The 21,077-nt window shown below is 41.5% G+C and overlaps 1 protein-coding gene across 15 annotated transcripts in view; it reads right to left on the bottom strand.

The window, feature by feature from the left end:
- The window catches only part of MAP2K6 (mitogen-activated protein kinase kinase 6), a 144,826-nt gene that overhangs the window by 4,133 nt on the left and 119,616 nt on the right, over positions 1–21,077 (bottom strand). For 12 of the 15 annotated variants that reach the window (XM_073235854.1, XM_073235855.1, XM_073235851.1 and 9 more), the window contains one exon: positions 20,198–20,526. The gene's annotated coding sequence lies outside the window, so the exon portion shown is untranslated. Of the gene's footprint in view, positions 1–6,591; positions 6,854–15,070; positions 16,357–17,444; positions 17,582–20,197; positions 20,527–21,077 lie in introns of those variants that run through there. The other 3 variants (XM_073235843.1, XM_073235845.1, XM_073235850.1) reach the window with 3 other exon arrangements.

Here is a 21,077-nt window from a genome sequence, read left to right as displayed (position 1 = left end):
TAAATGCGCTATAAACCTTTGGTGATCACCTGATAGATGATAGATGATGGAGTTGTGTATTTGTGTGTTGCTCTCTTATGAATAAAAAATAAACCCAATCTATTCACGTGCCCTTGGCTCAAACCAGCACAACAAATCAAAAAGGACCCCAGAGGGGCCGATTTCTTTGCATAGTAAAGAGTTGAGTCCCAAGGGAAAAAGAGCGCTCTGTTTCCCAAGCCTGGGTAACTGGCAACGCCATACCTCTTTGCCAAAGGAATAAGCAAAGATTCCCTGCCTATTTTAGGTGCAACACAAAAATTCTTCAAGATGTTCTGGTTTCAAGCAGCAGCTGGGAAGCTAGCATCAGTGTAGTTAAAACTCGATGCTCCCAGAAAGCGTTCCTGCACGCCCTAAAAACACTTCAACAACACACCTTCTTTCCCACGTAAGAAAACTCATCATACGCCCTCATCAAATTTCCCAAAAAAGTCCAAGCTATCTCTGTTATGAGTGTCAAAATTCAAAGCCAACTGTTCACTCCAATCAGATATCTGAAATCCCCAAACGAGTTAGACTTGACAGGATGCACTCTGCCCTTAGGGATTTCAGGAGAGGGGGGCTTATCTTCAGCCACTTTCCCTTGTACCCTTTGCTCTCAGATACCCTGAACTGAATTCACTCTTCTATTTCAAATGGTAGCCAATAACCAAAGTCATCAGGGCAAAGCCTATTTTTCATTATTTTTGAAAGACCCAATATTTATTTTATCACAGAGAAGAAACTTAGACAAAAGATGAAGAACCATAGAACCTTACAGGAGAATCTTAAGATACTAAGTATCTCCCTACATGGGTCACTCTGTAACAATACCATCTCTAACCCCTTCCGCATAGGGTTAGATAAATATTCCCATCTGCTAAATAAGAACATAAACCTTTAAAACCCATGAACAAATACATATTTTTAAGTAGGTCATCTTGATTAGTTCTCTATTTGTCACTGACGTGATCAAATCATTATAGTCCATAATAAGATGTGTTCTTTTAGGGATTTTAGACATAAAATAAACCCCCCTTTTATGATTGTTTGAATTAAGTGCATGTATTGTAACCAGATACTGGTCAGGGCTTAGCCACAGAACAAGAAGGTAACACAGACATCAAAATCTGCAATCAGTACCATTACCTCAGGCTGTAAAGAATATGCTCTAAGCTTTGCCACAAACTAATGCCAAAAATGTTAAGTTTGCATAGTTGTTTCTATTAATCTATTGAATGCTTAGAAATATCAAAAGGTGGGTATAAGAGAAGGTTCTCACTAAAGCCTAAAATGTAGGTTAAAAATTATTTTTTCCTTCACTCTTACGGAGAGGAACAACAGAAAAGTGTTAATATAATCCAGCTGTCCTAATGGAATAAATACAAGTGTCCCCTGATTGATCACATGCACAGCCTTCAATACTCTAGTGGAGTCATTTGCCTCTCAGGAGGCATGTATAAGGAATAACATGGATCTGCCCACATACATGCACATGCCAAAAGTGTCTTGGACAGTCCTAACTCTGCTGGCCAGCCAACCAGTCTTTGATATTCCTGGAATATCATTTCTTCTCTCCCCGTGTCGGCAGCAAATAACTGACAACAAATACCTGGAATCCACAAAATTGTTCTTGCCAGACAAGCAGCATCAGAAAAACCTAAATATCCATTCAGAGGACAATGGCTAATAGAGAGAGCATGCCACGGAATGCAACGCAGCAGTTTAAAACAAAGTATACTGCATACATAACATTTAAACAATAAAAACAAATAGTCCATTTAAAACAAAGTATATTAAGTATATACTGATGTGGAAAGAGTGTCAGGAGACACCTGACAGGCTACCAGCAAGTTTTAGTTCATGCGTGCAGGACACTACCATTTACAGAAAGCAGACATCGCAAAAAAGCACAGAGCAGACCCACAAGAAGGATAAGCGGATCAGGGGAGAGGGCTGGGATTGAGGGCAGCCATCAATAACAGCTTTAGGCTTATTCCTAAGTTTTTACAATGAGAAAGTACAGGTACATTTCTTATGTAAATGTCTCTGCTCCCCTTCTCTCCCCCCAAGAAGGGTTTCTGCGCAGTCACAGCAGACATGTTTAATTATGAGCAATGCGGCCTCTCACGATGGCACCCACCAAACACCCAAGACAGGCTGTGCAGTCCATGTGGGACAGACCATACGTATCCATTGTCTTGGGAGATTTCTGAGCACTTATCTCTGACTTTTTAAAAGCTATTCTGAACCTCCAGAGTCAAATGGTTCTTGGTTTTACCTTCTCAACCCATTGCCTCCCCCGCTTTTTCAATCTCCTGTATCTCAATCATTTTGGTGCTCTTGCTACTATTTTGCTGCTCAAAGACCCTCTGGGACCCCGCTGCTTTCCAGAGCTTCCTCAGCTGGTCCTCTGCACCAGCATCTCTTTTTAGAATGAACACATCTTTTTGTAGATTTCCCAAGCACTTAGAACGCTGCTGCTCATAAACCAGGATTTTAAAAAGGCAACAAAAATCTATGCCTTTTTATTTCCTCCCGTTTACTAGGCTTCCCCAGGGTGGAATGACAGCATCAATAATTCATAATGATGCTCCGAGTAAACTAATAATGCAAACCACACTAATAAAACATTGTAGGTCTAAACTATGCTAATGACCACACAGCGGTTACAAAATTAACGTTCTCCCTGAACTCTTCATCCAAAAACATCCCGCAGCACTTTACGGTTTTAAGATATCAAGAAGCCTTTGCCCCCGTCCCAGCCGATTTGCTGGCTGCTCCTGGAGAGTACAAATGGCCCAGATAGGAAGTGTGTGCTTCAAACTGGAAAATTACAAATATGTGAACCAGCTCTTGAAATTCCCCTTTGCACTGGACTAGAGCCAGGACAGCAAGTCTTACACTTCCAGCCATGCATGAAAGATGTTCGGGGATTTTTCTAATCCAAGATCCACAGGACTTTTTCATGTTGACTTACAGGCAACAAGGCATTGAGTGAAAGCATATCTTTTTTTGCCACAGTCAGACTTTTAGGTCTTTTTTTATTAACTTAAATGTGCCGTAACAGCTAATCACATCTGCTATTTTATTGCATCCCAGTCAGAAATAAGATAGAAGATTTGAACCCATCCTTGTTGTTGTTTTTTTTTAAGGATTTAAATTGTAAGTCTGAAACAGAGGGGATCTACAGGCCTGAAACTGAGCACTATTTAAAGATAGGTGAAGACATGGAGTACCGCCGAATCTGATAGCTCCCCATACTCGAGTTCATCGATATGAAAACACCTTCACAACTCGAGAGAGCTTTGCAAATGCAGGACCTTATTTTCAAGGTTATTTTTAAAGGTCTAACAAGGACTTGGACCTAAGCATCTTGTATAGCACTAAACGTAGTTTTGGCAAGCAGTGTGATTTTTCTTTTAATTATTACTCATTGTTATTAATGTGAATAATTCATGTAACAGCTGTTCATGGGCCAAACAGTAATATTTGATATGGACTTACCAGAAAGGACTTCCAGTTTTCTCAGCCTGTTTCCTCTTCCCCACCCCTTGGGCCCTTGAGCCACACAGGATGACTAAAGTAGATCACGTGTCCAATGCACCATATGCGTGCGTGTGTGTGTGTGTGTGTGTGTAAACCAGCAGGTGTACACATCACGCTCTTTAAGGAACTTACACCAACAAGACGGTAAGGAAGGAGCAAAGCTGTTGGACTTGACTTCCAATCAGGATATCCCAACTGGAAGCTGGCCAGCTTCCGCTCCTTTGAATTGAACAAGAAAACGTGACCTTTCTTATAAATCAGTGTACAATCCCAGGGCTTCTGCCTTGAATATGACCCTAAGTCATTTGGTAACAAGTGAATTCCTAAAAAGGTTTTGGTTCGGCAATAAAGTCTGAATATTCAAAATGCCAGAATAAAACCCCCTAGTCATTCTCCTTAAGAAGTTCACTTGTAAATATTTTTTTGACTTTCATGATTACACAGAGGAACAGTGAGAACCTGGGCAAATCTCATACACTGAGGATGAGAGAATATATAGGTAAGACTTTTCTGAAAAGGAGCTTGGGGTTACTTAACCACAAAGGTTAGATTTTTAAATGCTGTTTAAAAATGTTCTTAACCTTTAACACAGAAATCCTACTTCTAGGAATGTATCCTTGCAGGTATTTGTAATGTCACAAAGATATGTTATTAGAACTTTTATAAAATAATTATTAAGAAGGAAAATGGAAAAATACCTTACAGACCCATTAATAATGGAAAGTACTTAACAAGAGTATATTCATGGCATCATATACTTTGCAGTTATTAAAGGATAGATATAAAGAGGAATAAGAGCAAAAAACATTTCTATTTCTGTAAATTTATACATTTTGTAAATTTTATACATTATGTAAATTTATAATTAATTATGTGTATTGAATGTGTATATGAAGGAAAGACACACCCTTTCACTAAACATATACTGAAAGTTTATACTCATATTAATAATATATGTTGTCTCTGAACGCTAGGATGGTAGGTGATTTTCATTTTCTTCTTGCTTACTTACATTTTCTACATGAAAATCTCCTATTTGTATCATTAATTTTTTTTAATTATGCTAAAATATAGCAACCCAAAGAGGCAGAGGACAGTTTGGTTTGGTTATTGACATATTGATTTTTTTCTTTATTTCTGGTTCTTGTTTGTTTGCTTGTTATTTTACTGGTCAGGCTATTAAGATATGTGTCACTTCATAGACAAAAGGGGTTTCTCCTGAACAGATTTCCAGATTATCCTGTTGTGCATGTTTTCCTGCTGACCTGATGAAGCAGTTCTCACCTACACTGGGGTAGGAAAACACGCCCAAGTTGGAGCATGAAAATAACACAGACGAGGTCCCCAGCCTGGGCAAGGAAGAAGGGTGGCAAATGGACCGTTGTGAAAACAACGGAAGTTCCAGACTGGCCGGCGGTCACCCCACATGCCCCAGGTTCCATGTTTGTACTTCCTTATGCCATTGGGATGAGCTCCTTACTCTGCCACTCCCGTGGGGTCCTGGGGGTGATTCTGTTACAACACACACACACACACACACACACACACGTTTGAATCATCTTTTCATTTTTCCAAACAAGCACAAAACATCACCCTGACAATGAGCAGAAAGTCTGTAGCTACCATCGAACTCTGCTGCTAGAGACCAGTCTTTCTACCCCCAAAAATTCATCTCACAAAGAGAAGGACGAACTATTCTAAACTGTCGTTTTCTTCCTTTACATCATTTTTTCCTTTTAGGTCATTTCCAAAATAGGAGGGTAAATACATGTTTTAAATGATCTGCGGCAGCGTCTTAAATTATGTCATTTCTTAAAGAAGAAGAGGAAGGGGGAGGACGCGGAGGAGGGAAGAGAGGGAAGGGTAGGGAATAGGAGAGGAAAAGAAAAGACAAGGGAAAGAACATCCACGTCCATCTTCCTGGTTCCTTTTCTACTGTGGCTGCACCTGTGAGGGGGCCTTCTTGGTGTGGGCCATGCTACGGAGCAATTCTGGCTGTTCCGGGGAAAGAGCTCCGCAGACTCACTTCTGATCAAAGAAACACATGCCCGTTCCGAGGCATTCATCCCACAAGACCATGTTCCCGGGCTGAATGCTGACCTAAGTCTCCTTTATAAAGACTTAGAAAGTGCATCCTTGCATATTTAAAATTAAAGGTCCGATGTGAGAAGAGAAGCAGTTTTCCTACAGTGTATCAAGAACAGGTAGAAAAGAACCTTTGTTCCTAGTTCATACATTTTCCTGTATCTGAACAGACATGTATATATTTTGTAGACTTCTTTCCAATGTGCTTAAGTGATCACAAGTGATATAAAGTCTACCCAACATAATACGACGTTTCATAAGGGATTCATTTGTGGGTATCTGATACCGAAAGAAACATTACAGAACTATTCTTCAGAGTATATGACAGGCTCTAGAATAAGTCAGAGAAGGGAGGGAAAAGCAAAAAAACAACAAGCAAAACACCCAGAGGTTTTTAACCCCCATTCCACCTCCCTATCCACCCCCACCACATTCCAGCACGGTCACCAAGACCCCCTGTTGCACAGAGAGACCAATGTGCAGAAAGCCAGTATGCTTCTGAAGGCCATCCTCAATAAGAAAAACATACAGTCTACTGAGAACTCCCCTCAAACCACCACAGATCAATGTTAAAGGCACAGAAGCACAAAACAAATGAATTTACATTTACAATATAAATGAACAGTACTTTTAAATGCGATTTTTTAAGTCAACAGATCAAAATTCAGAAGATATTTTGAGGGCATTCTCCATTGAACCCAAAACCTTTTGAAACTGAGGTCATGGCAGCTAAGTGCCATCTGGGCACCCTTCTCAATTCACTGTTCCCAGGCTAGATGTTGATCAGGGCCTGTTTGCGTCCATGACGCCCCTGGGGGGGTCCCTTGGTGAAATCTGAAAGTGGCCCTCAGCACCAATATGCAGGGAGAGATGGAGGAGGAGGCGGGCCACTCCGGACAGACAGGGGGCAGGGTTAAGAAGCAAGAGCGACTTACTCACCAGGCTTGCTTTAGGCGCTGCAAGACATCTCTGCATCCACCCGCCAGAATCTTCAAAGTTCGCATAGAAGCCGTAATGGGGTTCAGTCACGAATCAGATGGTCTCAACACCACATTGCTCTCTCAAAGCTGCGTCCTAGGACGATGGCCCCCACTGTGGGGACAGCGAGTGGTGCTTGAGTCCCAAGGACAGGGTGGGGAGCCTCTGACCGCCCAGGGCCAGCTCACAGGTCAACGGATGGTCTCAGTAGCTCAAGGACCTCCTGCAACAGACGTTTATATTATTACATAAAGAAGTTAGGCTCTGAGGACAGCTTTTATTCATTTGGGAGCGCAACAAAGTTTTTGTCAAATGATTTTTAAAAATCCATAGGTACTAAAGGATATCTTGTCATTTCCATAATACTGTTCTCAGGAGATGAGAGTATATAGGTTAGCGGCCTTTCTGTTTGTTCTTTCGTGCTGTTCATCTCTCATCTGCAGGAAACTGCTGGTCTGAACTAACAAAGAATTTGTGGATTTATCAAGCTTTAGCCAGAGAAGATTTCTTTTGTTTTGTTTTCCTTTGTTATGTTTGTATTTTTAATTTAGAATGTATACACTCAGTGCGCTTCTCCAAGGCACACGGCAAGAGATATGCTTTTGTAAGCCTGTAAGTGAGGGTGGCACCTCCAGTTAAAAATGGAAAGAGAGGTCCTGCCTCATTTAGTGAGTAGAGATTATACCACACTGAGAGAGACCAGGTGGAGCAAATTTCATTAACTTACTTATTATTTCTTACAAAGACCTAAATACCTCAGAAACATACTCTAATCTCAGATATCCGTATTTCTTTTTCCTGAAGATGAGCCAACTCTTTTCAGTAATCACTTGTTTCTATAGACAAGGATTGTGCTGCTTAATGTGGGATGTGCACAAATGTATGGGATCATGAGTTTAAGGGACATTGCCTTAAGCTGATTTCCCAGGTGCCACTGGTCTCAGTTTCAGACATTTGGGGTAGCAATTTCTTCCTCTGTGATTCTCCCTCCCCACACCCTCTCTTGGTCTGATTAGTGCATATGAACAGTCATATGATTCTGTCCTCTGCCGGCCTAGCCAAACTGCTGAGTCATTTCCAAGAAGAGTCAGGCGACTTCTGGTGATTGTAGGAGTTACTGAGAGCAGAGGAAAAAATGACGGTCGTCTACCTACCCAAGTGTGGTGGACAGTACATGGGCTTGGCATCATAAACCTGTGGGTTCAAATCCCAGCTCTGTGATTTAATTTATGAGGTTAGCCAAGTGATCAGCTTCTTAAAAACCTCAACTAACTTCTCATCTACTAAAAAAATGGAGGGAAATAAAACCTAGGTCTCACATGAGCTGTGCAAATTAAATGAGATATATAATCACTTAGTTATCAAGAAATAATTATTGAGCACAACCATGTGCCACTCTTCTGTTATAATAATTTCATAACTGTTAACTGAATTCTTACCGTATATAAAGCACTGAGCTAAGTGGGTAACATGCATCCTTTCCCTGGATTTTTGAAACAACCTCTAGTATTATCGTCATGTTATGGTGAAGAAACTAACACACCTAGAGGTTAAGAAATCTTCCCAAGAGTAACAAATCCACGCCCAGGAATTCTGACAACAGGCTTTCCTGGTACCCTGAACTGTCCTGCATTTGTGAGGCTCCCTGCTGAACAGTGTCTAATAACTAGCAAATGATTCGCAGGTATGTACCACTTCCTTGGATGAGAAGCTGTTTCCCAATTAAAAAAAAAAATTTAAACTGTCCTGACCCTTTACCCTCAAATATAGAAATCTTATTAGGGGAGAGAGAATTCACAACCTGCTCCACTGGGAAGAACAGGGGGCAATTGCCAGGTTTTACCCTCTCTGTGGGTAAAACACCAGCAGCCTTTCCTAAGAAATACTTGAAAGCTGGTGTCTCATATATTCAGGTATCCGAGGAAGCAGAGGCCCCCAGTCTCACTGCATTTGTCCTAGAAATGCCAGTGCTTGAGAATGACTCAAAGCCTGGGTACTTCACTCGCCTTTCCTATGGTGGGAACAGTATGCTGTGACCGCAGCACTTCGGGGCCATCCAGTGTATTTTGCTGTCCCCTTCTGGCCATCTTAAATTTCTCTCTTTCAAGTAATACAGAACATTGATTAAAATATTCCAGTTACAACTCCTCCCTCAAAGGATTAAGGATGCATCCTTTGTACCCTTGACATCATTAATAAAAAAAAGTAGACACACTAGCACACTGAATCTTAATTGAGCTACGATTGATACTGGGAGGACTGAGTTCTCCACCACATTTGAAAGGTATCTTTTGATGGACATGTCCACAGTGTAAAGTTAATTTCACTTTTCTCCAGATTTTAGGACCGGAACTGAATCATTCACCCTAATTATTAGCAACATACTTAATATCACCATTATCAACATACAGAGCACCTTATATTGAAAAGGACAGGAGGAGAGCTGTAAACTTATCATTGCATTATCTGCCTTCTATGAGCACGTTAAACAATTTCAGCATTTTAAGTTGAGAGAGCAGAAGAGAGAAGGCACAAAAGAGAAGCCGTGAGTCATTTCAAAATAATTTGTTCATCACTGCTGCGGATCTGTGGGAGACCCAACCATAGCTGAGAGGCTTCAGAGAAAGGAGAAAATGGAACAGAAAAACACTACTAAATATGTAAATTGATCAAAATGTGCCTGGAAACTTGAAGAGGGATTTTTTATTGACGAGTTTCAAATCAACTCAGTTAATTAAAACATTTATGAACCTCTCCTCTAAAACTTTTTCATGCCGATTGATGTTCATGCCATCCCCAAAATATACCCTAACATGAACAGGCTTTTTTCCAGAAACACCAAATGCATTAAAAATAAATATTTTCAGAACTACAATCGTGTACTATGAAATATCAATCAGCAAACCTTGGAAGTGATTTTTTGTTCTTTGGTGGATGTCTCTTTTGACAAAAATCTACTCTCTCCCACTCTCACTTATATTAAAAGTGAGTAACTCGTAACTTTGGGAATGAATTGCTTTGGACCAGCAAAAATAATATAAGGTATATTTAATACAAGCCCTGTACACAGTGCATAAAGAAACCTTGTTTCACTTTCTGGGGAAGCTGACCTGGCTATTTGGGTGCTAATGGGTTAAAATCATTTAGTTATCTGGTCTGGATATGAGACTGGGCACATCATTTAAATATGTAATAAATACTGCACTCTATGAAAATAGCACTTCTGATTTTATCCTTTTTATATTATTTTTGGCTGGGAAGTTTCTCTCAGGAAAATGTGCATCCATTCATACAGGTACAATTTTGCACTTAATTTGGTGAAGGAAGTTCACAGCCCCTTTGAGACCGCCTGTGGCTCCCAAAGCACCCCTGACAGCTTGATCTGACCATATCCAGAGCTGTCCGTTCAGCACCCAGGTACCTCATGCTGATGAAAGAGCACAAGCCCACCCAGGCTGAGGAAAAGAGTACATTTCAAGTCCCGGTAAGTGATGCAGGGATGCACAAAGCTGAGTATCTGGAATGTGAGCCATTGGATAATATATTGAATTTCATTCAACATTTTTTTGGTGTTAAGGCAGTCTTATTGCCATACTGATAGATCCACGAAAATTCTGCATATAGATTTTATTAAAGAAATTGTAGTGCCAGCGATGCTGTTGGTGAGCCAATACAAACTCCTTTTTTTTTTTTTAAGAATATGCTACACCTTCAGTAAATTATTGAAATCAGGACATTTTACCAAAGATAATTTTACAATCTGAGATGGATGCAGTTCCCTGATGAAGAATACATTGAGATGGCTAGAAATTTCCTATGAGAATTTCTTGCCTCAACAGACCTAATCTTGTTAGGGGGTGGGGAGAGAGAAATTTGCTGAGTTTGCTGAACTGTTACCAAAGGTTAAGATTATCAACTACCTGATATAAAGCTGACCATTCACCTTTGAAATATACTGGGGACAATTAAAGCAATGTTTTTGTGCTGTTCATTGTTTGCAAATCTGACAGTTATTTCTAAACTACCTAGAAGCCACTGCATAAAATAAAATTTTCCCCTTGAATTTTTGCTAACATCCAAAGGATAATGCAGCATTTCCCTGTGTTCACTCCTGTAAGGAAAATGGAAATTCATGTTGCAGGCCCATGTGTATTATACATCTTAAAATATTTCCATCTGTGTCTGAAGTTTCCATAAGAGAATGCCAAAAAGTCTTTTACAATTAACAAGAAGGTAAATGGAGAGTTTCAGTGGAGCTTCTCCTGACCACATCTTCCCACCTCTCCCTGTCTGCCGCCCCACACACACCTAGTAAATGTTTGGTATCATTTAGCTCTGAATGGGCTCTCTATTCACATGCAAAAGATATTAACTTTACATTTTCCATAACTCACTCTGACCACAAGAGATATTCATTCGCTAAATGTCAGCCTGTATATGACACAGGAGATTCTTCCCATGTTCATCAGGACAGGACTGTGTATTTGGGGAGACTGAACCCCACCCCCCACCCTCTCCTGTACCAAATTTTCCGATGTGATGTTAGAAAGTGTTGCCATTTCTTAGCAATCGCTTTAACAGTTTAAAGGTGCTAAGGGGGTATTTTTCTAGTGGTGAAGCATGATTGCCTTTCTGAATTATGGTAGAATTTATTTTTGACGTGGCTCTTAAAGAATGAATTTCTTTCTTTTCCTCCTTTGAATTGGGGTATCAAGGTACTTCACATGCTCTACAGCCACTGTTACAGCTAGCAGGCCTGGTTTCTGTCATTCCCTCTGAACATGGGAAGAGCTGCCTACTAACAAACCCCAAGTTCTAAAGAGTAAAGCCACCTTGTAAGGTGACTGCCCCTCTTAGACATTTCTGAAGGGGTTCCTGAAGGTGCAGAACCCACCTGAGATCTCTTGCTCCCAACCCCCTTGGCCCACACTACGCCTGTGCTGGGTATGGGAGCACCCAGACCCTCCAGGTGGGAAACGGGAATTTCTGCCTTTGCTTCAGGCCCACGATTACAAGTGCCAGTCCCAGTCGTCATTCCCTTACTTCCCCTTAGTTAGATGCACCATTCCCTTTTGCCTCGAGGTTCAGTCCCAGCCTGCCAATTCTAAGAGCAGATAACCATGTGGGTGTAGCATCTGATCCCTCTGCACCCCTTCACGATAGGAAACTGGGCGGTAGCCCTGCCCCCAGACCGGGTGGTCCTGCCATCGTGACTGCTGAGTTACTGGGTTGCCTCTCCCTGCCCCTCGGCTCCACTTTACTGCAATCCTTATATGAGCTCAAGCACACAGGGACATATTCAGTTTACCTACTATTCTGTCTTTCTTCGATTGGCCCACCAGCCTAGTTTCTTGCAACATTCCTTTTCCTCAGCCCTGACAGAGACCCAAAGCTCTATTCTGCCTGATGCCACTCTAACAAAGCCACCTTAAAGCCCGCCCAGCTGCTAAAGTCCTGGGATAACATCTGTCCAACCGACAACCTGCTTTGCCCTCCTTTGCAGAGTCCTGCAGTCTGACCAGCCCGGCCAGTCCTGGACCTTCTCTGGTCTGATCTGCTAGACCAAGCCTTCCTCATCTCTAGACCACACAGGGTACCAAGATCCTGGTTTCCCTAGCTCCCCAAATTGGCCCATTTAAAATATGTGTTTCCTTGGCAGATGGAAAGACTGAAAAATTATTCTCAGGTTCAAGAAAGTTGGAAATCATTTTCTTCATTTTAGTGCAAATCGAAAAGATACACCCAGTAACTCCATTCCTAGGAATTTACCAGAAGAAAACAAAACCTCTGATTCGAAAAGATACATGAGCCCCTATGTTTATTGCCTCTTTATTTCCAATAGCCAAGATATGGAGGCAGCCAAAGTGTCCATCAGTAGATGAATGGATAAAGAAGATGTGGCACAGACACACAGTGGAGTATTACTCAGTCATTAAAAAAAAAAGAAAGAAAGAAATCCTGCCATTTGTGAAAACACAGATGGACCTAGAGGGTATTATGCTAAATGAAATAAGCCAGGCAGAGAAAGACAAATACCATATGATTTCACTTATTTGTGGAATCTGAAAACAAAATAGAACAGAACAAAATGAACAAGATAGCAGTAGACTCAGAGACACTGAGAAGTGACTGGTGGCTACCATGGGGGAGGGGAGGGGGGATAAAGGGGCCCAAAATCTCAGTCATAAAATAAGTTGGTCATGGGCATGGAAGCGCAGCATGGAGAGTATAGCCAGTGATTCTGTAACATCTTACACTGACAGATTGTAACCCACACTAGTGGGGTCGAGGATTTAATAATGTACCTGCTGAATCACTATGTTGTATCCTTGAAACCAATATAACATCATATATCACCTGTACTTCAATTTAAAAAACACAGTAGCAAGGCACCTTGTGTAGGGAGTCGGGGGTCCAACACCTCCTCGTGAGCTGTGTAAACGTGGTCGAGCTGTGAACTTTCGGGTCGCCACTTGCTGATTCAAAATTTCAGCTTCCCGTGGAATCTGAATCCGGCCCCATACACACGGGGCAGGGAGAGACGGGGGAGGGGAGGCCGCCCCTGGCTGAGGGGCAGGGTTAGGAAGCAAAGACACTTACTCCCCGGGCTCATCTCGGACGCCGCAGGTTGAGATTCCGAAGCCGCGGTTTGTGCAGAAGCTGGCGCGGGGTTCCGGGTGTCAGGTGGTCACGGCACCGCGGTGCTCTCTGCGGGCAGAGCCAGAGAAAGGCCCCCCTTCGGGAGCGCGGGTGAAGCCAAGTCCCGGGGGCCCGGGAGCGGGGGAGGGGGGTCGCCCCCCACCGCCCCACCAGCTCGCAGGTCACCCGCCGGTCAGGTCCTGTCCACGGCCTCCCCCGCGCGCCGCTTCTCCAGCTGTGCGAGCACCAACGGGGCGCACCTGCTGGACGGTTTGCAAGGACTGAATGAAAAAAAGGCTACATCATTCGTGTTATTGTTGCTTCACATGTTTCCTTTTAAAGCAGAATGTTACTTTCTTCTTGACATTTTTAATACACCAAAAGCACACTGAACTGTGGTATATTTTGAAAACTTGCTGCAGACCATCCTCACGTGGCATGGTACTGAGTTAATGAAGTGCGTGCACGTGGGACCCGTGCCGCGCTTGTCCGTGGCTCTGCCATAATTGAAATTACTACGTGCAGCACGAGCGCTGCCTAGATAGGCCACACACAGTGCTAGGTTCTTTGTTTCATAACCTTACCATTCCTGCTTCCACACTGCTCTTAACTATTTTCTCCTTTTCAGGTAGTAAACTAAGTCTTAGAATGTTTAAAAAATTTTTCCTAGATCCCCAAAGCCAGCAGTCAGGAAGGCTGGGAGTCCAGCTCAGGTGTGGATGGCATCAAAGACCACCTGCTTTCCACTGACATATGAACGGTGCTTTCTCTAAGAATAAAGTCAAATAACAAAGTATATGTGTTTTTTAAGGTCTCAGTCCACATGGAATACTTTCTCAAAAGAAATTTTTATTTAAAATTGTTTGTATGTTTTCAATAAGGTATATTCCAGCCACCTATAGGATCTATGGCCTAATCTTTGTCAAAAAAAAAAAAATCAGCAAGTACTGAGTCACCCTTTTATTCTGATGTTTATTTCAATCTAATGAGTATCTTGATGATTTCTTTCAATATACGTTGAATTCACCATTTCAAAAGTGGGTAAGTCACTCTTTCAATCTTATAAAGCAGGGTTTGTAGAAGAGTGTTGTTTTTCTTGGTTTTACTACTTATGTGAGATGAACATTTTTAATCTGATATGCAAACTGAAAAATACGAACATTTTGTTTGTGACACTGAGATTTGCCTCCAGTGCATATTCCTGTGTGTTCAGCCCACAAAAGCCCAGTATTATTATGACACATTGAGTTAGATGGTCTAAAATACCTTCATACTTGAAATCGCTTATCTTTCCTTTTTCTTTAGTTGTTGAATTATATTTGTTGGAAAGGATTAGATCACAGGACCATATTAGGAAAAACTTACTGAGTTAAAAACATTGTGGCAGACCCTGGGTTAAGTGCTGTGCAGACACTATTTCATTGAATTCTAACAAATGCCCACTAAAATAGGTCCTATTCTCATTTCCATTTGAAGATGGAGAAATTGAAGGATAGAGGACTTAAGACATGACTCCAAGGTCACACAACTAGTATGTAGTGGAACCAGGGTTTTAAACAGCTTATGTGGCTCTAGACTTGAGCTATCCTCCTTGTTTCAATACCAGCTCAGCTCCGTCTCTTGCTCAGTTACACTGCAACCATCTTCACTATTTTAAAATAATTCTTTACCCATTTTATTAGCAGTATCAAGTGCCTTGCCAATGGGTTTCAGCCCCAGACAAGTTCACTATGGATTCAATGTGACCAAAGAAATGACAGTAGAACATTCCTGGGATGAGAGGGTTATACCCAACTTTATTTCCGTGGTGGCAGGTCAGTCACTAGAACCCCGTCAACTCAGAGCAAGTCTGTACGCAGCAAGCCCGTCTTTGCCTCTGAGCCTCTCTGCCTCCGCAGCCGTCTCAGTCTCTCTCCTCAGTGCTGCCACCACTCCAGTCTCGTCTCTGCTCTCCTGCAGCCTTGCAGCCATGCCACCATGTCGCCCAAAGCACCGGGCGGAGCTCTTTATATAGAGTCAATAACAATGTATTGCCCACACACATGTAGTGAGCTGGCCAACCAGGGCTAGGTGAGAATCCTGGCCACAGGAACCTTCACTTTATCCACATCAAGTCATAGGTTAACTCTCATTACCCTGCAAAATACATCATGAATTGTGGATATTTTTGCACACAATTTTCAGATAACCCAAATTAAAACTGACTCATTTATTTCTCAAGAAATTGCTTACATAAATGAACAGAATTCATGTTGTTGCTACTGGCAAACAGATATTGCCACTTGCCCTAAGTTTGTGGCTCAAAACAGACCTGATCTATTCCTCCAAAGTAACTATAGTTTAGGAAATCGGACGCTCTGGCAAATCAGTATTTATATTTATCATGAGCAATGACTCATTTGCTTGCAGTGAATGAGTCTCAAAAGCTAACCAGCTCAAGGAGAGGATGGTCCATGCAAAAAGAGATCACATGACTAGCGAGACCAATTTAGCCACTTTATAGTAGAAGTTGTTGTGAATTGCTCAGAGGTTTTCTAAAGCACACAATGTCACTGGCTCGACTTCCCTGGCTGCCAAATTGGAGGAGCCAAGAGAGATGGCATGCTCTTGATAAACAGTTCTGCAGCTGTTGAAAAAAGTCAAGTGGTTTAGCAAGTTCGTCTAGGAACAACTTTTCGCCTCCCAGTCCGCAGGATCACTCTAGATCACAGAAAAACCGATTGCTCTGAGTAGGCCGACTATGTTAGGCAAACAGCTTTCAGTTCTGAGTCTGCCTGTCATCCTTCCTTGGAGCACAGAGAGCCACCACTTGCAGAGGAAGTTTCTGACTAGCCTAGCAGTGCAAGGAAACTCAGTGAGAGGTGCATTAAGACCCAGATAAGTCAGGAAGTCACTGAACTTGGAAATAGAGGAACAGCATTCTTTCAGATCATTCTCTAAGCTCCATAGTTACCACCTCCTAGATTTCCTTCATTATAAAGCCTACACAATGTTCTGCATCCCTACGGCAGTTTTGTTTGCCTAACTGACATAAACGTGTTCAAGCACAAGGGTCATTTTTTTTTCCTTCATGTTGCTTCAAAATTCCTGCAATAAAAAAAAAAAAAAGGAAACTGCATTTAACCAAACATCAGAGTGCCAATATATTTAAACACATATTAGCACATATATTCCAATATAGAACTATCCAATATAGATGTTTCTACTTTATAAATCTGATTATCCCTTTCAGAGTCATCTTTTGTTGGTAACATAGGGTACATGTCAAAAGAATTGCAACAACATTTGAGATCTGACACTTGAAGTTTCAAAATTGGATGACATGGCTAGACCACTGCTTCTCAAATTCTGATGTGAATGTGAATCCCTGGGGATCATGCTGCACTCAGGTTCTTTTCTTCATTGCTGGCAGGTTCCCAGGTGATGGCCCTGCTGCTACCGTATTGAAGAGCAAGGATGGAGGTGAATTCCAGTGTAGTACAGAGCTTATCAAAACTAGTATAGCTACCGCACATCTGAAAGGGGTTTCTAGAGCTAATGCCCACTGGAAGAGTGATGAGTAGTTTTGCATGCAAAGCTCTACCTCTGAAGTCATTAAGACTTGTGTTCTAAAATGGGCAGAAGCAAACGGATAATCATATCTAACTTGATTGTTTATAGTTCATGATGCGTGATCAAAACTGAAAGTTTCTGTGATATGACTGACTGCCCTTGCACTGTTCACCATGTAAGAATTTGTTCACTATGTAAGAATTCGTTCACCATGTAAGAACTTGTTCGTTATGCTTCAGAAGATTGGAGACTGTTGAGAATTAGGCTTGGGGTTGATTAATGATTGTGCATTGAGTCCCCTATACAGAATTTTATTGTTGTTAACAACCATTTGATCAATAAATATGAGAGACGCCCTCTCAAAAAAAATTAAAAAATAAAATAAAAAGGGCAGAGGGCCCACTGGAATTCTGCTCTTGCCCATTATTGGCATTGCTTAATCATTATTCCCCAGGCTGCAAGAAGTTTTTCTTTCTAGGAATCTTTTGCTTTTTACAGGCATATTCCATGTCCCTGTTCCTGTGCTCTGTACTTTTTTTCAAGTACTTCTTTCTACTCATCTTTTCCTCTATTGGATATTCCTGAAGACATTCCTTATGCTCCATTTTACTCAAGAAATATACCTTTAGGATTATCAGGATACCATTGAGTGGGCAGGTCCCAGCACTGCAAATTCCAAATTTGGGCCAGACAAGTCTGATCTCCTCATTTAAGGCAGGACCTGGAGGGGCGTGAGCCACACAATAATGGAAGGAGAGAGCTACGTTGAGACAAGAAAGTGGAATCATTATTGACGCTCAGCCCTGGGGAAAAAGTTTGAGATTCATCAGCTCTGTAAAATTTCTGCAAGACAATCAGACTAATTCATAAAGACATAGGAATAAAGATATTTATCAAAGCAATTAAAAGGAAATAATCAAAATATCCATCAGTAGGGGAAGCAGTTAAATACATGTGTACATATTAGAATATTAGGCAGCCATTAGAAATGATGATGACATCTACATTAATTGACAAGATAAAATGTCTGTGATACAATTTGGAAAGCAAGGCAGGTAACAATTGCATAATCCCATTAAGGTCTTGTATCTGTGTTGGGTGTGTGTATAAAAAAAGATGAAATGATACATTCTAAACTACACTTGAACAGTTAACTCAGAAGTGTGCATAATGTTTGTTATCCTGCATGTATTCTTCAAATATTTTTCATAATGCATCATTTTAAAAATAACAAACAAAGCTATTTCCATTTGAGGGGGAAACACCTACTCAGCAAGTATTTATGAACCATGACCATCTGGGGTGGTTGGGAAGTACCAGCAGTTCTGTGAGTCATTAGTGTCAATGTTTAATTCTCTTCTGTGTCATTTTAATTTCAACTATAACTTCAGACTTTCAGGCAGAGATTGATCATCCTCCACAGGACATCACTTTGACCAAAGGGCTTTCCTTGACAAAATTGCGGATGATAAGCAAATAAAAACCAACATCATCATTAACTAATGCATTCTGTCAATGACCTCTTCACCACCCAATTAGGAAGAAGGAAGAAGGTCCATTTTTGAAGTTCACAAGTATATTCTAACTGCATTGGACTGACCAAGCATGGCAGCTAGTCTTCAAAGATGCCTCCACCATGAAACACATGTCCCAGCATTCATGGTGGAAATGACACTGTGTAATATTGCTGCAGCGTCTGCCTGGGCCTTCCGGATTGTTAATTCTGGGGAAGTCCAATGGTGATGGAAGAATTCCAACTACTGTGAGATGGCCAGGCTGTGGAGAGCCCAAGGCAGCTTCCGAGAGAGGCCACATGAGCAAAGAGATGCCTTATCGGCCCCCAGATCCATCCCAGTCCCGCCGCCACAGCCCAGGCACCAGACACGCAAGTGAAGCAGCTCTCCCTGACTCTTGCTGCAGCTGCATGAGACGACAAGTAGGAACCATCCAGCGAGGCCCAGTCAACACACAGGATTGGGAGAAATAGTGGTAATAAACTGCTGTTTTAAGCTACTGAGTTTTGGGGTTTGCTATGTTCCAACAGATAACCAAAACACCAAGAAAAAAACCCACAAAGACCTTTTGTCATTAACCCAATTGCTTTTCTCCATTTTTCCACTTTAATTCAGAGTTTCCTACAAAATCTTGAGTAAACAGCGAGTCATTTGGATGGGGCACATTAGTGTCAGTTATCATGAAAGGTATGCAAAGAAAGAAGGCATTACACCCACTAAAAGAAAAACACATTAAACTCTGATGGTATTCTAAAATATGAAAATAAGAAATGGCTAAGGATTCCCTTCCTGTGAAAAACAAAGCATGGCGATGGAGCAGTGGAAAAAATAGACTCCACACAAAATCCCCCGTGAATCTTGTGTTTGTTTGTTTTCCCCCACCACATACTTTGACCCCTCATAGAACGTAAACAAAATTCCCAAGGCCAAGGAAGGCTTATCACTTAAGATGAAGGATTACAGCATCTTAGTGCAGTGTAAGAGGGGAAAGATATCAAAATCAGTATAATAGAGTCCACCATCGTTGGAAAGTCATTTGAATGATGTATGCAGAAGTAAGATTAGCCCTCCACTTTAGATTCTAATCCTGAAACGCTGTCTACCTCAAGTGAAATACAAGGGCTTTTAAAGGAGTCCACTCCTGATTCAGCAACATCAGCCTGCTTCATCAGTGATCAAGATCAAAGTAAATGTGCACCTCCAGGTGTAACTGGTGCTCCACTCCAACTGCTAACATTAAAGTCTAGCAATTCTCTAAACTGGATTGAGGTGGATAAAAGTCAAATAGGTCTAGTCACTCAGTTTATAAGAGGCATCAGAGGATTCTGCAGCCCCAGGGTATTTACTTGTACTAACACTTTCTCTCTTTCCCAGAACATCTCCATCAGGGTCCTGCCCGGTGGCATAAAGCAAATTCTCTAATACTACGTACATCACGTGTAGGAGCAGGAAACATTGGAATGACTAGGTGGCCTGTTTAGTGTCAGGAACACAGGGGAGACAAAAAGTCTTGGTCTTCATCTTTTCATTTAGGCCCTCTGGACTCATCCCCACTACAAGCCATCTGATTTTAATAATGAAATATTGGCCTTCATTTCTAACCTAGGAATACTGACTATAAGAATATTAAGTCTGATGTTCATTAGAGATCAAACAACTTTCTAATGAGTCTTCAAGACTCTGATGCAGTTGTTTTGTTATGTTTTGTCCCATTATGTTGTGGAAGTAGGGTAGGAGAGGTGGGGAATGGAAAGGTGAGCAAACAGTTCAAGGACAGCCTTTTCCTGTAGAGCTTTGACACCTAAAAGCAGCATTTGTGGAACCGAGGATTTCCATGAACAATTCATATACAGACTAGCTGCACTTTTTTAAATGTCCTTTATTGGTTGTACATTTTCTTATGAGATCAACACATCATTTCTTTCAAGGACACCTTGCTCCTGAATCCTTATTTGTCCTAGCTGTGAAAGTCACAGCAAGCACTTGGACACAAGGAGGTGGCAGGTATCTTTTGCCATTATGGGTCTTCTCTTTCAAATTGTTGCTTGGGTCAGTTCATAGATTGACACAACACTGAACACGACACACACAGTGTGAAGTTTTACACACACACACAAACACCTGGAGACCAGTTCCAGTGTCTGCAGCTTGTTCCTTCCCCCTCAGCAGCAGTTGGAGACTGAAGAATATCCTGAGATAGAAAATCAACGTGTAAGCTCCCCATTAACAGATGGGTCTAAGTTTGACTGAATCTCCCAATTTCATTTTCCTATTGAGGTCGTGGGAGGGACAAGGGGCCAGAGCAGTTGGCATATGAACCATGTAACAACCACTTAGTTCAACAGCTCAACCATTTCCTTGGTCAGAAACATGGGTTCCAAGAACTATTTTGTAGCACATCAGATCCTTACTCTCCTCTACATATGCTCGTAGATCAGAAAAGAGGAGGAGAATTATAAAATCGTAAAGTTACGCTTTTTACAAGATACTGTGACTGGAGATGTCACCACAGAATGACCAATAAAAGGCAAAATTACCCCCACCTTTGGCAATTATTATAATTCCTTGTTTATTGACCGAGAGAGGCCAATTATCCAAGCTATGAAGTATGCCTCACCAATGTTACTTGCATAAAAAGGTGAATTTCTCAAGAATAAGGACCTAGGACAGGTTGTTTCTCCAAATGTTAAAAACAAACATGATTTCTGTAAAGCCACGTTATCCTTCAATTCTGTATACTTG

The sequence above is a fragment of the Manis javanica genome, chromosome 4 (assembly GCF_040802235.1).
Source record: "Manis javanica isolate MJ-LG chromosome 4, MJ_LKY, whole genome shotgun sequence".
Classification (NCBI taxonomy): Eukaryota; Metazoa; Chordata; class Mammalia; order Pholidota; family Manidae; genus Manis; species Manis javanica.
Note: the sequence above shows the minus strand (reverse complement) of the source record. Positions and strands in the feature narration are given on the sequence as shown.